Source organism: Pteropus alecto, unplaced genomic scaffold (assembly GCF_000325575.1).
Source record: "Pteropus alecto unplaced genomic scaffold, ASM32557v1 scaffold40, whole genome shotgun sequence".
Taxonomy (NCBI): Eukaryota; Metazoa; Chordata; class Mammalia; order Chiroptera; family Pteropodidae; genus Pteropus; species Pteropus alecto.
The window spans coordinates 1,566,175-1,579,463 of record NW_006431919.1 but is presented as its reverse complement, the minus strand read 5'-3'; the positions used below and the strand labels follow the sequence as shown (position 1 = coordinate 1,579,463).

Genomic DNA, 13,289 nt, shown 5'->3' with positions numbered 1-13,289 from the left:
CCTTTGTGGGCTCCTGTACCCCCTGCACACAGACCCCCTCAGGCCTCAGACCCCACCTCCCTGAACTTTACACCCCAGACCAGACCCTTCCCCGTCAGCCAAGCCAGCGTGGGAAATGGGCTGAGACATCCAACATTGCAGAAAGAGGACTGTTGTTCCCAGCAGAGAGCCGACTTCCTCCCCTGGCACAGGGGCCAGGGGCCAGGGAGTTGCTAGGACGGCTCTCCGCCCACTCAAAGCAGAAACCTTGTCCTCATCTCCACGCCAGCCACGCCAGCCATGCCAGGCCGGCACTGCCAGCCAAACTGACTTGGAAAGGAACACGCTGGTTTTGTTTCCTCCTCACACCCTTCCGCCTCCCCTACTGAGTGTGACTGGGTGCACACTCAGGTTCTCAAGTGCAAACAGGAAATCTGCTTCTCTCAGAGCCACTCAGAAGACATTCACCTTCCCCAGAGAGGTCAGCCACCTGACTTGGTGGAAGGGGACAGGTCAGGAGACGGGAAGTAAATGAACAGACAAGTTCATCATCTCACGTTAGCCTTCAGTGGGACCCAATGAAACCATGGTGGGTGCTACCATGCTCTGTGAAGGGCACAGGCAGGACTATAGGGTATGAACCCAGGCCTGGAGGGATGAGCTGCCGCTTTAGGCTGGCCGTGGGCAGAGACCAAGAGCGCATTAAACCCTCTGGGATCCAGGAGCAGGCTCGATATTTGGTTTAGGCTTGGTTGGCAGGTAGTAAGAAGGTTAATACTCCTGGGTATTTATCGGAAGGAAACAAAACAGTAACAAAAAAATAGCTGCACCCCACGTTCGTTGCCACGCTCTTTACGATAGCCACGATATGAAGAAACCTGTGTCCATCGAAGGGTGAATCGATAAAGAAGATGTGGTACGTATATATATATATAACAGAATACTACTCAGTCATAAAAAAAAAAGAAGGAAATCCTGCCATTTGCAACAATATAAATGGAACCTGAGGGCACTATGCTAAGTGCAATAAGTCAGACAAAGAAAAGTCCCGTATGATCTCATTTATATGTGAAATCTTAAAAACAACAAACTCATAGATACAGGGAACACATTGGTGGTAGCCAGAAGCAGGAGCGGGAGGAGGTGGTGAGTGAAGATGATCAAAAGGAACAAACTTCTAGTTATAAAATAAGTCCTGCAATGTAATGTACAGCATGGTGACTACAGTTAATAATATTGTATCGCATATTTAAAAAATTTTAATGAAAAAACATGAAATAGTGGCAACTGAGGTCTTTCCAACCCAATGCCTGGTCTCTCTGAGTCCAGTACCTTCACTGGCCAAGGATCACATCATCCTCATACCACCTTAATTCCGCTATGAATTCAATGGTCCCATGTCTCTAACTAGCTCCCACCACCCCTCTGTAGCCGCCATAGTGGACCCAGCCTCCTCTGCAGGGCTGGAGACCATTATGCCTGGGCCAATGTCCCTCTGGGGCCATCTCTCCGTGAGCCCCACTCCCAAGCACACCCTGCCAGCCCTCCCTCTGGCTGAGCCACTCTACCACCACTTCTCCTGATCCCCACTCTCTTGGCCCCCAGCCCCTCTACCAATTCTTGTGGGATGTGGGGGTCCATCTCTGGACCTCAGTTTCTATGTCCAATGAAGGTGGAGGGTCTCAAATAGAAGTTCCTATTTTGGGCCTATGCCTGGCTATCAGTCTACGAAATCACACGCAAACTTTTCTGTGTTTTGACTCTTTTTCTTACATAAAAAGGGTCTGTACAGTCTTCAGAATCTCTCACAGAAGGTCTGACCAAAACAAGGTACAAGCCGCAGGAGCGGTGGTCTCTGAAGGCTTTCTCGCTCTCTGGACTCCCATGTCCTCATCTCACACACACATTCCACTCAGCCACACCCAGGAGCTCGATGGGCCTCGACAGAGGCTTAAAACACCCACTCTTTTCCCCGAACTCCACCCTTCACGACCGAAATCCCCTGACGACAAGAAACAGAAACACACTACGTGTTTGATGCCTTTCATTCAACTTAAGAGCCAAAGTGAGTTATAACTTCATAGGAGTAAAGAAGAAAAGTTCAAGAGCCAGGACCAGGGGCCACAGTGAAGCTCTCGACGCCACTGTGGTTCCTCCAGGAATCCTGAATGGAAACTGCAGGACCGGGGCAGGGCCAGAAAGAAGGAGGCTGCAGGCCAGGGGAGGGGAGAGCAAGGGGGCAGGGGGCAGGCAGTTCACCTCCCGGAAGGGACCTGAGGAACTCAAGGGAGAGGCCACAGGGAAAGCCAGGGGATAGAAGTTACAGATTCAGCTCCACACCCACATGTCACCAGCACTGGTGACAGGTACCGTGCTAAGTTCTTTAAGCAGGCATCATACTGCTTTACCCTCATGATTACACCAGGCTGATGCTCCTGGCATCCAAAGGGTAGTAGGTGCTCCCATTGTTACTGATGAGGAGACTGGGGACAGCGGGGACCCGCGGCCTGGCATGTCAATAAGCTAAAGAGGCAGGATTAGACCAGAATCTGTCCCTCCAGGGCCCACAAAACCAAAACAGCGCTGTGGAGTGTGAGCAGGGCCCAGACGCCGGGCCAGCACCAGTCACTGAGCAAATGCACCAAACGCCCCATGCCGCCTTTATTAACTGAAGCGGCAGGAAATATGCCCTGATTCCAGAAACGTTCCTGCTCCCCCCAGCCTGTCCCCCTGTTCAGGCCATGAGCCTTTTCCTCTACCTTTACTTCAAAGATGTGCAGGCAACTAGGAATGCGCCATGGGACCAGGTCAGATGGGATCTGCGAGACCTCGGGGCAAATTCCAGAAATGACTCCGCTCCTCCCCTTCTTCAGGGACAGTCAGGCACAGCAGGCCTCCGTCCCTTTCTAATTTGTGTGGCAGATGCATGAGATTGTTAGTAGGACAGTGTCTGTCATATTTGCATAGCATTTGGGCTTCACTTACATTTCATTCCGCAATACATAAGCAGTGCCAATCCCAAGCATGTCCCAGACTTCCACACACCTGCTGCCACCACTGTGAGGGACGGTGGCATAAAGGAGTTGTGATGATAATCACATGGCTGCTGTAGATACATTAGGTCCATGTATTCTTATTTTATTCCTGCACCCTTTTAAACAAGGTAGGAGGCTCAGAAAATCCAAGCCATTTGCCTAAGTTCATACATGTTAAATGGCAAAATCCCCAGACCCAGCACTCCAACTGGTCTAAGTCAAAAGCCCTGCCCTTAGCTACCATTCAATGCCAAGGTCCTGCCCCTGGCTTCAGGGGCACTATAGCTGGTGTAGCCCAATATCAAGTCCCACCCCAGCAACTCTTCCAGGAACCGCTGACACTGTGTTCTTTCCCTCACTGGGCCCATCAGCCTCAACCTTCTGACAGTTTGCTGCTTGCTGGTCGATGTGGTCTGCTTGCTCACGGTTGTGTCCCAGTGCTGAGCACAGGACCCGGCTCAGCGTATGCCGAAGGATGTCCCAGCTGCAGCCTTGACCCTTGCAGCATCTCCTGCATTCCCTGTGTAGCAAGAACCGTACCCCTTCTCTGTATGTCTCCCCTTACATACATAGCTCCTTGTATGTAACAGATTCTCCATCCCATGGGGTGAAGGAATCATGGGAGAGGAAGAAACTCTCCTCTACTCTCAAGGTTCTTTAGGCCGGTCTAATAATCAAGTAGACACGAGACAGATTAGCAAGAGGAAATAATCAAATTTAATAGATAAGTATGTATAGGAGCCTCATACACATGAGAGTCAGAGACACCACATGTACACCCTGCCCTATAGACAGGTCAAAAAAGGTTATTTCTGATAATCTCCTATTATGGGCAAGGCCCCTAATTCAAGTTCTATGAGATAGTTAAGAGACGGACAGAAGTTTCTCTTGTGATTGTGATTAAAGTTGCCTTTAGCTCAAAACAATCCTCACTGAGGCACCTCTTGGGGTGACTCATTCTGAAACCCCACATAATCTAACATGGAAGATGTGGTAGGAAAGCCCTGGGTTCAAATCCCAGCCTTGCCACTAACACACTGCCTGACTTGGGCAGGTGTCTTGGGCTCTTTGAACCTGATATCCAGGGAAGGTATGGGTGGCTCCCAGTTTGACGGGCCCTTGGGAGCCAGGCCCTTCGCCAACTCCCAAGTAGGAGCCTTGCAGCTGCCCCACACTGCTGCTAGAAGAAAGCCTGGTGACCGATGTGGGTCGTTCCTAAGCACACGCACTTCCTCTGGTCTGTGAGGAAGAGGAGAGCAGCGGGGGCGCTGCCACCTTCGCGCCGAACCAGCCCACCCCGTCTGGGGCGCTGCCTGACTTTCATTTATATGCTGCTAAAGTTCCACTCAGGTCAGTAGCCGTGTAAGACCGGCAACTAAACCCTCAGCGTCTCCAGCTCCCGGCCACCAAATCAGGAATGGTGGCAGCACCACCTCCCACTCCCTGCTCCAAGGTAGCAGCTATTGTTATGGCATCTCCAGGCCCTGGGCCCATCTGCTGGCTAACCCCAAACATCCACTCCAAGAGAGAGGTAGTTATTTCCCATTTTTACAAATAAATATAGAGGCAAATGGGAGTCAATCATTTGCCTGAGATTATGAATAAAACCCAACGAGCTCTCTAGGAGAGACCGAACCACAAAAAAAACAGGATCTCAAGCTACATCCATGAGGAACATTATCTGCTGCCATCAAAACAGTGAGATAAAAAATGGAAAAGACCATGGAAAAGACCCTTTATAAACCTTAATAAAGATTGATGAGACTTTAATAAAGACCTATTATCCAATATAATGCTAAGTGAAAAAGTCACAAAGATCTGATTTGTTTCAAAAGAAAAAATGTATTATGGGAAGAATGGTAAAAGTACGGGTGGTTTTTATTTCCTTTTGGAGGGTATATCGATTTCTTTAATTTTCTTCAATAAAGATTTAATTCTTTTATAAAAAATATTTTGGTAAATTTTTGTTTTATATTTAAAAAACAAAGCAGAAGCTACTCTGACGTGAATCAGAGGAATTGTGACTATATAAAATGGCCAATTCTTTAATCAATTATATGTGCTTTAAAACTAGAAAATGTGAAAAATTTATAACTATTAAATATTTGTTGAATTTTTTTTTTTAAAAGCAGGCTATGACCCCACAGTTGAGACACAAAATGCCACCAGAGCCTGGAAGTTAGGATCAAGTACATTGGCAGAGCTGGCCTGCGGTCACCTTTGAATCCCTTGACAATGAGCTCTCAAATACAACCCCGGATCTCAAAAGGTGGCACCTGCCCTGACACATGACCACCCTGGAGATCCCACGTGGATTTGGCTCCCCCAGCCAGGTCCTAGTACTTGTCTTTTGAAGTATGTCTCACAACAGTACTGGTGATGTGTGTAATGCACAGCGAGATGCTCTGTTCTGTTGACTGTGTCTCTTGCACTCATCAGAGAGCCTGGCATGAACCATGGCTCAATAAATATTTGTTGAATAAATGAACAATCGAAAAGATAGTATGATTGATTAGGTGAATGAGTGAATGAGTGAATGGATGAGTATGTGAATTCTGACCTAGAACAAGGTAAGAGCCTGGACTTGCCCCAAAGGCAGGTTACCCAGCCAGAGTCCACCTCACAGTGGGATATGAGATGGCCAAGTGACCTTTTAGCTTTACCACTGTACGCTGTACCTTCACATGGCCATCATGTGGTACTATGTGTGGGATAGGGGGCAACGGTCATGGTTTAAGGGGGAGGGAAGGAGAAAAAGTCCCCATCACCCAGGTTGTTGCTAGGAGAGATTAATCCAGGCCAGAAAATGCCCCACACTGCCCACCTGGGCAGCAGTGTCCGTGGGAGTCCAAGGCCTCCACATTAATCTATGTCACTATAGCTCTGACCAGCGTCTCCCTCTGGCTGGGCCTCCCTGCCTCCTCCAGGCCTAGCCGACTGGTCTATCCCTCCTGGTTTATCTGCATCCTGACCCTGCCTTGGGCCCAGCTATTCCAATTCTAAGAACCTCTCTCTTGTTAAGCCACCCAATTAGCCCCACTGACCTCCACTCTCTGCAGCTACCTGAGCAGCCAGGCGTTAAATCGCAGATCTAAGGTTGGAAATTGACTTTGTGTCCATGGTGGCTGTGGATGCTGACACCATTAGCTGGAGAGCCAATCTGGAAGTCCTCATCTGTTAGGACAGCCTGCCAGAGCTATTCTGAACTCGGGGAAGTCCTCAATTCTGCAACTTACAAAGATCTTGAAGATTTTACTTATTTCAAAGAGATAATGTAGCTCAAGCAATGGCCTAAAATGCATTTATTCACTCACTTCGCCCAGGCTCATTTAGCAATCCCCTCTGGTGGGGCCTGCTCTGATTTATAACTAGCATATCACCTGCTCCGAAAAGATGCTCAAACACCCGGGTTTCTACATAGCCTCCCTTGAATCCAGTTTGCATAAGTTGGGTATATTTTGTGAAAATGACATGCTCAACCACTAATGGACTTTGCCCTTGCTGTCCCCACTGCCTAGAACCCCTTTCCTCCAAAAGGTTGCTTCCTTTCTGATTTCTCAGGCCTCAGCATGAATACCTCAGAGGGGCTTCCAGACCACCCCTTCTAATGTGGCTTGACTTCCCCCCTCAATTCCCATCACATGTCCTTATCTTATTGATTCTCTTCTCAGGGCTTATCACTAGCTGCAATCATCTTGTTTATTTTCTGTCTCCTTATGCCAGCTTGCCATCGGCAGGACTGAGTCTAGCTCACTGCTGTGTCCCCAGGTCTAAGCAGGAAATGTGCATTAAATATGGGTTGGATGAGAGGGAAACACCCCTTGGCAGAACAATGAATGAACCAGGGAGATCCAGGCCAAGCCAGATCCAGTCTCAGTGGCATGTCAAACAAGGCACTGGACCTTAAGGCTGTGGGCCCCAGTCAAGAAAGCTCTGATCCACTCTGCTCACAGGTCAGCAGATGAGGCCCCCATGGCTTGTGGGAGGTCAAGGGAAGCGGGCTGGCTGAGTCAAGTTCCCTGAGGTTACAGGAAGTGATCTGCAGAATCTATAGGGGCAGGAAAAATCCCTAAAGTTCCTCAGAGTATGTATTCTAGAGTTTCTAGGTAGAGGCCAAACAAAATCTACATCAGGACCTAATGCTGGCCAGACGACTATGCTGCCATTCTTATGACCAAGAGCAACAATAAACATAAAACAACAATAAACTAGGACATACACTCTCCAAGGCCAGGGCTTCTGCTTCTTTTGCACTAAATCCCCAGCATCTGGACCAGTGCCAGCACATAATAGTCACTTCCATAAGTGTCTTTTCAGTAACTTATTTTTTATTAATTGTCTCCTACACAGTGAGCACTTTATATACAAAGTCCACTGGTTCTTCAAATCATCCTTGTGTGTCCAGGACTCCTATCATTAACTCAGAGGTGAAGTAAGATGCCCAACCAGCAAGGGAGGGCAGGGCAAGGCCTTGAACCCAGGGTGTCAGACGCCAGTGCCTGGCTCACTGACCACAGGCAGCCATGCCTCCTGCAAAGCCAAACAGTAATTATGGCACCATTAACCAAGCCCCACCATGTGCCAAATGGGGAACCACTGTGGTTACAGAAACCTTTTCAACAGCCCTCTGCACTTGACAGGAAAGGTGACTGTGACCCAAAAGGTAAAGTCACCAGGTGGAGAGTCTGCAGCTAACAGCTGGCAGAACTGGGACTCCAACCTAGGTATTTTTCAGTTCTGAAGTACAGACTCTTGGGATATGGCCACACAGCATTCCCATGATAGAGAAAGGCTGTCATAGAAGCTGGGATAATTTACTATAAAAATCAATTCTACTACATAGCAAGACAACTGAGGACCCCGTTGCCAGTCAGGCCAGCCCTGACATAGGACTCTGGCAAGTCCATTTTCTCTGGGCCTCACTTTGCTCACCTGTTCAACCAAGATGATTAGGCCCTAAAGTTTTAGGAATCTAAAATCTTATCACTCATTTGAAACTAAGTAAATATTAATGTGATGTTTCTACAGTTTTCTATAGTTTATAAAACATTTTCCCATTGATTATCTCACCTATCCAACAACCCTGCTATTGAACTAACAACCTCACCTTTCAGAGTGGGAGAGACTGACTCAAGAGTTATTGAATTGTCAAGTAGGTGGCAGGACCAGGATCTAAATCTCTACCCTAATCCAGTGGGCTTCCTCCTCCAACCCAGGCTGCCAGAAGGGAGGGCAGAGCCTGAGAAAGTCCCAGGGTGCTGTGAGGGAAGGTTGGGGAAAACAAGCCCACCCATACAAATCGGTAAGAAAACAATCAACAGCACAATAGATGGTTCTTTAGAGAAACCAGTGACTCCTAACCATTTGAGAAAGACTGCAAATTAAAACTCCAGAGACACCAGATTGACAAAGATCAAAAACGTTTAATACCACACTGTGTTGGTAAAGGTGTGAGGAAATAAGCATTTCTTATTCATTTCGGTTGGAATATAATAACGATAGAGTTCCACGAAGGGGAATGTGGCAATATTCATCAAAATTTTAAATGCACACACCCTTTTACTGGGCAATTCCCCTCCGTGGTGTTTACTCTACACATACAAATTGACAGTCAGAGATGTTCACTGCAGACTAGTAGCAGCACTAAATTAGAAATAACCTAAATCCCCAACAGAGGGCTGGTTAAACAAACTAGAGTCAAGCCAAAAAAATGCAGTAGTTCTTTCTTTACATAATGGTACATAATGATCTTTAAGATAAATTATTAAGTGGAAAAAAGCAAGTTGCACAGCAATGTTCTTAGCTTGCTACCATTTGTGCAAAAAGTGGAATCAGGAAGTTAGACCACATATATGCTGGTGTTTGCAAGGTTTATCTCTGAAGAGCATGTTAGAATTGGTAGCAGGGTTGTTCTGCAGATAGGAATACAAAAGGACAAAGATGACTTCCATTTATTACTTTTACAATTTTTCAAGCAGGATCACATATTACATTTTCAAAATAAATACAAAAGCAAGTCTATTGTCTCTTGTCCATTGAACAATGCTGTATGTTGAAACCAGTATGAAAATTAACTTGTTAGGTAGCTATATCTTCCTGGAGCGTGCTATGTGTGACACCCCCACCCCCACCCACAGAAACACATACAATCTCTTCCCCTTGGGTCTGCTCCATTTGAAGCCTGAATCACAAGAGGGATCAGTTAACACTTCAAACAGCCTAAGAGTCTAAATCAGGAATCCTGGGTTTGAATGCCTTCTCTACCAGCAAGGGTGTTTATCTTGCTCTGTACATATTAACAAACATATATACAGATAGATATGGTAGACAGTGCGTGGAATAAAAGCCAGACCTTGGGGGTGATTAAATCTTGGGGTATAATGGCAATTGGTCATGTGAAATACTTGGAGGTAATCAGGTATTTCCAAGCCAAATACTGAGTTAAAACAGCAGCAGTTACTGTGGCGGGTGTAAGCTGGTGAAGTCATAACACTGGTGACCTTATAACTGTTTATGACCCTACAACTTGCAAATAGCTTTGAAATCCATGATACCTGTATTCTCACAGCAAGAAGGGGTCGTTCCCACTTTATGAAGGAAGAAGAGGGGCTAGAAGAGGTCACATGGTAGGCAACAGTTAACCTCAGTCTAGAGTCTAGACTCTCTCCCTCTCAAGGTCACCAGCAGAAATTAGCCCATAAATAACTGCTGGGAGGCAGGAAAAGTGTGCCCAAGAAGGGAAGCTTAGCTGGAGGTGGAACCTACATTACTTAAAAGAAAAAGAAAAAAAAAACAAACAAAAAAACGCACTGCTTTTGACTGGTTATTTCTAGGTGTTGGAATTTTTTTTCCTTTTACCTAATTGTAGTCTCTCAAATTTCAATCAATTAACACTTGCCACTTTTGTAACAAAAAAAAAATACAATTTATATAAAATTTTTTTAAAAACCCAGATAATCAGATATTCTGTCGAAAGGCATTTAAATACACCAAACTGCTAAGAGTTGTTTCTTGAGGGGAAAGGGTTACAAGATGGGAGTGGTCTCACTTTCTCTGACAAGTTAGTTCCTAACACTGGAAAATTTTTAAATTATTAAATTTGTTTCATTAAAAATATTTTTAATATTAACTTAAACATATATTCTATTGTCGAACAACCAACCAAAATATAAAATGAAAAAAGAAATTTAAGACAATCGATTATTTCTCCAAAACACTTTGAGGTCAATGGTGAACCATGGAACAATGAAACATATGTCTGAGTTGTAACAATATAAATTTTTTGTTTTAAATTCCATAATTTTTAGCTTCCCTTATAATCCAACCAAGTTGTTTTAAAATTTTTAACTTTTCTGTAAGGCTCAGAGCAGAGCTCACCCTGGATGTAGGCAGATCCTGTCCTCCAGGCTGAAGCAGGACCAGGCCGCCTGCACGGGCACCCGCCGCGTGCACCTGGCTCTGCCCGTCAGTCCTGTCGCCACCTAATCCACCCGACTGCAAAATGCAGCAGCTGGTGAGGGCCGGAGGGAGTTGGGTAGCTCTGGTGTTGAATTGCCTACTGGCCACATGGTCAGTACGGTTGCTGTTTTTCCACTTGATGTGAGCTTTCTTTAAATAATTGCAGACCTCATGGTTGAGCCAGCAGCAGCTCTGCATGAGAGACACCAAGGGCCAGGGCCCACGAATGGCCATCCTGGCCCTCAAAGAGCACCCAAGACGGAGAGCGAGGACCCCCAGGGTATCTGAGAATTCACCAACACCTTCCCTCCCCTGTTAAATATTTTTTAACTGAAATAGAATAGAGAACCGAAAGGCAGTTTGACACATTACAAAAAATGATTCAAAATGGATAAAACAGGACTGTGGGGAAAAGGAAGACATCAATTTTAGATAGAATCTAGCTGTAGAGGATTTTGAAGTTCCTGATTTTCACCCAATCTTTTTCCACCCCCATGAGTGACTTAGCCAAATGTTCCGTGATTCACTGGGGAGGTTGGAAATCGGGGATTCTCCCGCCTGGACTTCCTCCTCTTCCTTCTCTTCCTTCTAAACCCACTCGTTTAAGGCACATGATCCCATGACACATCCCTTCCAATTTGCAGTTCAAAGAGAAGTCAGCACCTGTCACCAGGAAAGAGGATGCAACCAGGGTTAAGAACCTGCAACTGGTTGCCGGCTGTTTTTTTATTCAGTTGCCTGTCTGGGATGTGACAGTTCCCTAGCTCCATCTGTCCCTAGTAACTAACTAACCTTTTCCCTCTTTTTCCAGAACTTCGCGGTTCTGCCCCCCAAGCAGAATTTACGAAAGCTAGACAGCCCCCTGATAGAAAAATCATGAGTCACAGCATGGCAGAGATGGGACAGATGAGGAAACTCGGGCCCAGAGAGGGGCCTGACTTGTCCAAGGTCACACAGCAAAGAGGAACCTGAACCCATGCCCTTCTTCCAGACTCCCAGGTTCAATGTTTTCACCATGGCGTTCCACTCATCTCCAGTGCAGCCACAAAATTCTCAAAAAGATTTCCACTTCCCTAACGCTTGCAGAGGAATCAGTGGAAGTCATACTTTCTTGGAGAAGTTGCAACTATTGCAAAATCACACAATAGGAGGATGTTGCAACTCCAGAAAGACTGGAGATCTGTTGCTCTACAGAGATAATCCTGGGAACTTAGTTTAGACAAGGCACAGACATGAATGGCTAAGGGGCCTCTTTCAAAAACTATCCCTTCTTGACCAGGTGGACTTGGAGGGGCCACAAATCCTACATTCCTGTTGAGTTCCTGCCACAGCAACCTTATTGGTCAAGACACTTCTACATCCCTGGGCTGTAGGTTCTTCATTTGTAAAATGAAAATAAAAATCTTCACAAGGAAGTGAACTATGAATGTGAAAATGCTATGTGAACTTCGCAGTCACATGCTAAAGGGATAATAGTAGTGGTAATAGGAGTAATACTAATTATTATTATGGCAATAATTATCATCATTAAATTTACTGAGGGTTTACTGTGTAAAGCTACCAACTTTCCCGTCTGTCGAGTACCTGGTAGTTGTGTGGGCCTGCCCCTACCACGATGGCAAAGGACTTCACCTGGGACTGCCGATGAGAAGCTATGCTTCAGCCTCACGCCTCCACTCCACACCCAGGGACTGGGGACAAGTTGCACAGACCACGGGGTGATACCACTCATTCCATCCTACCTGTGAGGCCTGGGGAAAACCTAGTCACTGTCAAAGTCACCCTCCCCAAGAGCTCCCACCCCACCCCCCACCCAAAGCAGCCTCCAGCTAGATTCTCAGGGTGCACATCCTGGCGCTCCTGCTTGTGACTCTTCCGGGCACTTAGGTCATCCCATTTGTTCTTCACCCTCACGGGAGTCCTCCAGCTCATGCCTCCCCCTAGTCACTCGCTGCTCATTCACCAGCCGCAAGATGTGCTGGGCCTTATGACAGGCTGGTCTCTGCCTAGGATGCCCTTCTGTATCGTGTCCCACTTATCCATCAATACTCTTCCTACTACGAGAGCTGTCTGGACACTCCCTCTGCACTGACTGCCCTCCACGGCCACAGGACAGGAAACATGCCTTGTTCAAATCTACAGTTCTAGCTTCCCACCCAGAGGGACTAAGTGCTGCACAGATAGAAAAAGGAAGAGGCATCGAATGATAATACATGAGCTATAAAACATGGGGTCTACCTACTGGTTTCCTACAGCGATCTGTCATCAAATCATCCAGTCGCTGATTGTCATTATTATTGTTAATAACACCCAGACACTGAACTAGGCTTTTCAGACAGTGTTATCTTCCCAATGTTTCAACCACCCATTGAGACATATAATATTATCCCATTTTAGAGGTGAGGAAACTGAGGCCCGAGCAAATTAAAGAACATGCCCTAATTCACTCAGCTGCTAAATGACAAACCCTAACTCAAGCTCTGGTCTTCATCACTGTTCCAGTCTGCCTCCCATGGACACCATCACCTGGAACCGGCCGATATTGCTCTTCCTCTGGTGGTCACACAACTGGATCACTGAGGTCACCTGAGCAAAGGCGGTCTTTCTTCTCATTCTGGGATGGAGTCAAAATCCTCCTCCTCCCCCTCATTATCTTCACCTCACTCTTGAACCCACCCTGCTCTCCCACGACTTGAGCCCCTAATCCGGGCCTACTTTGGCTCTCGGGAGAGGGGTCTGTGGCAAGAGAACAGCACTATGCTTTAGGTTCACCTGTCTCAGTGTCCAGCCTGTAGACCACCCTGACCCACACCCCCA

The 13,289-nt window shown here is 46.6% G+C and overlaps 1 protein-coding gene across 5 annotated transcripts in view; it reads right to left on the bottom strand.

Annotated features, from left to right (window-relative positions):
• Nucleotides 1–13,289, bottom strand: part of PPARGC1B (PPARG coactivator 1 beta) — a 97,164-nt gene that overhangs the window by 70,949 nt on the left and 12,926 nt on the right. The gene's annotated exons all lie outside the window — the stretch shown is intronic.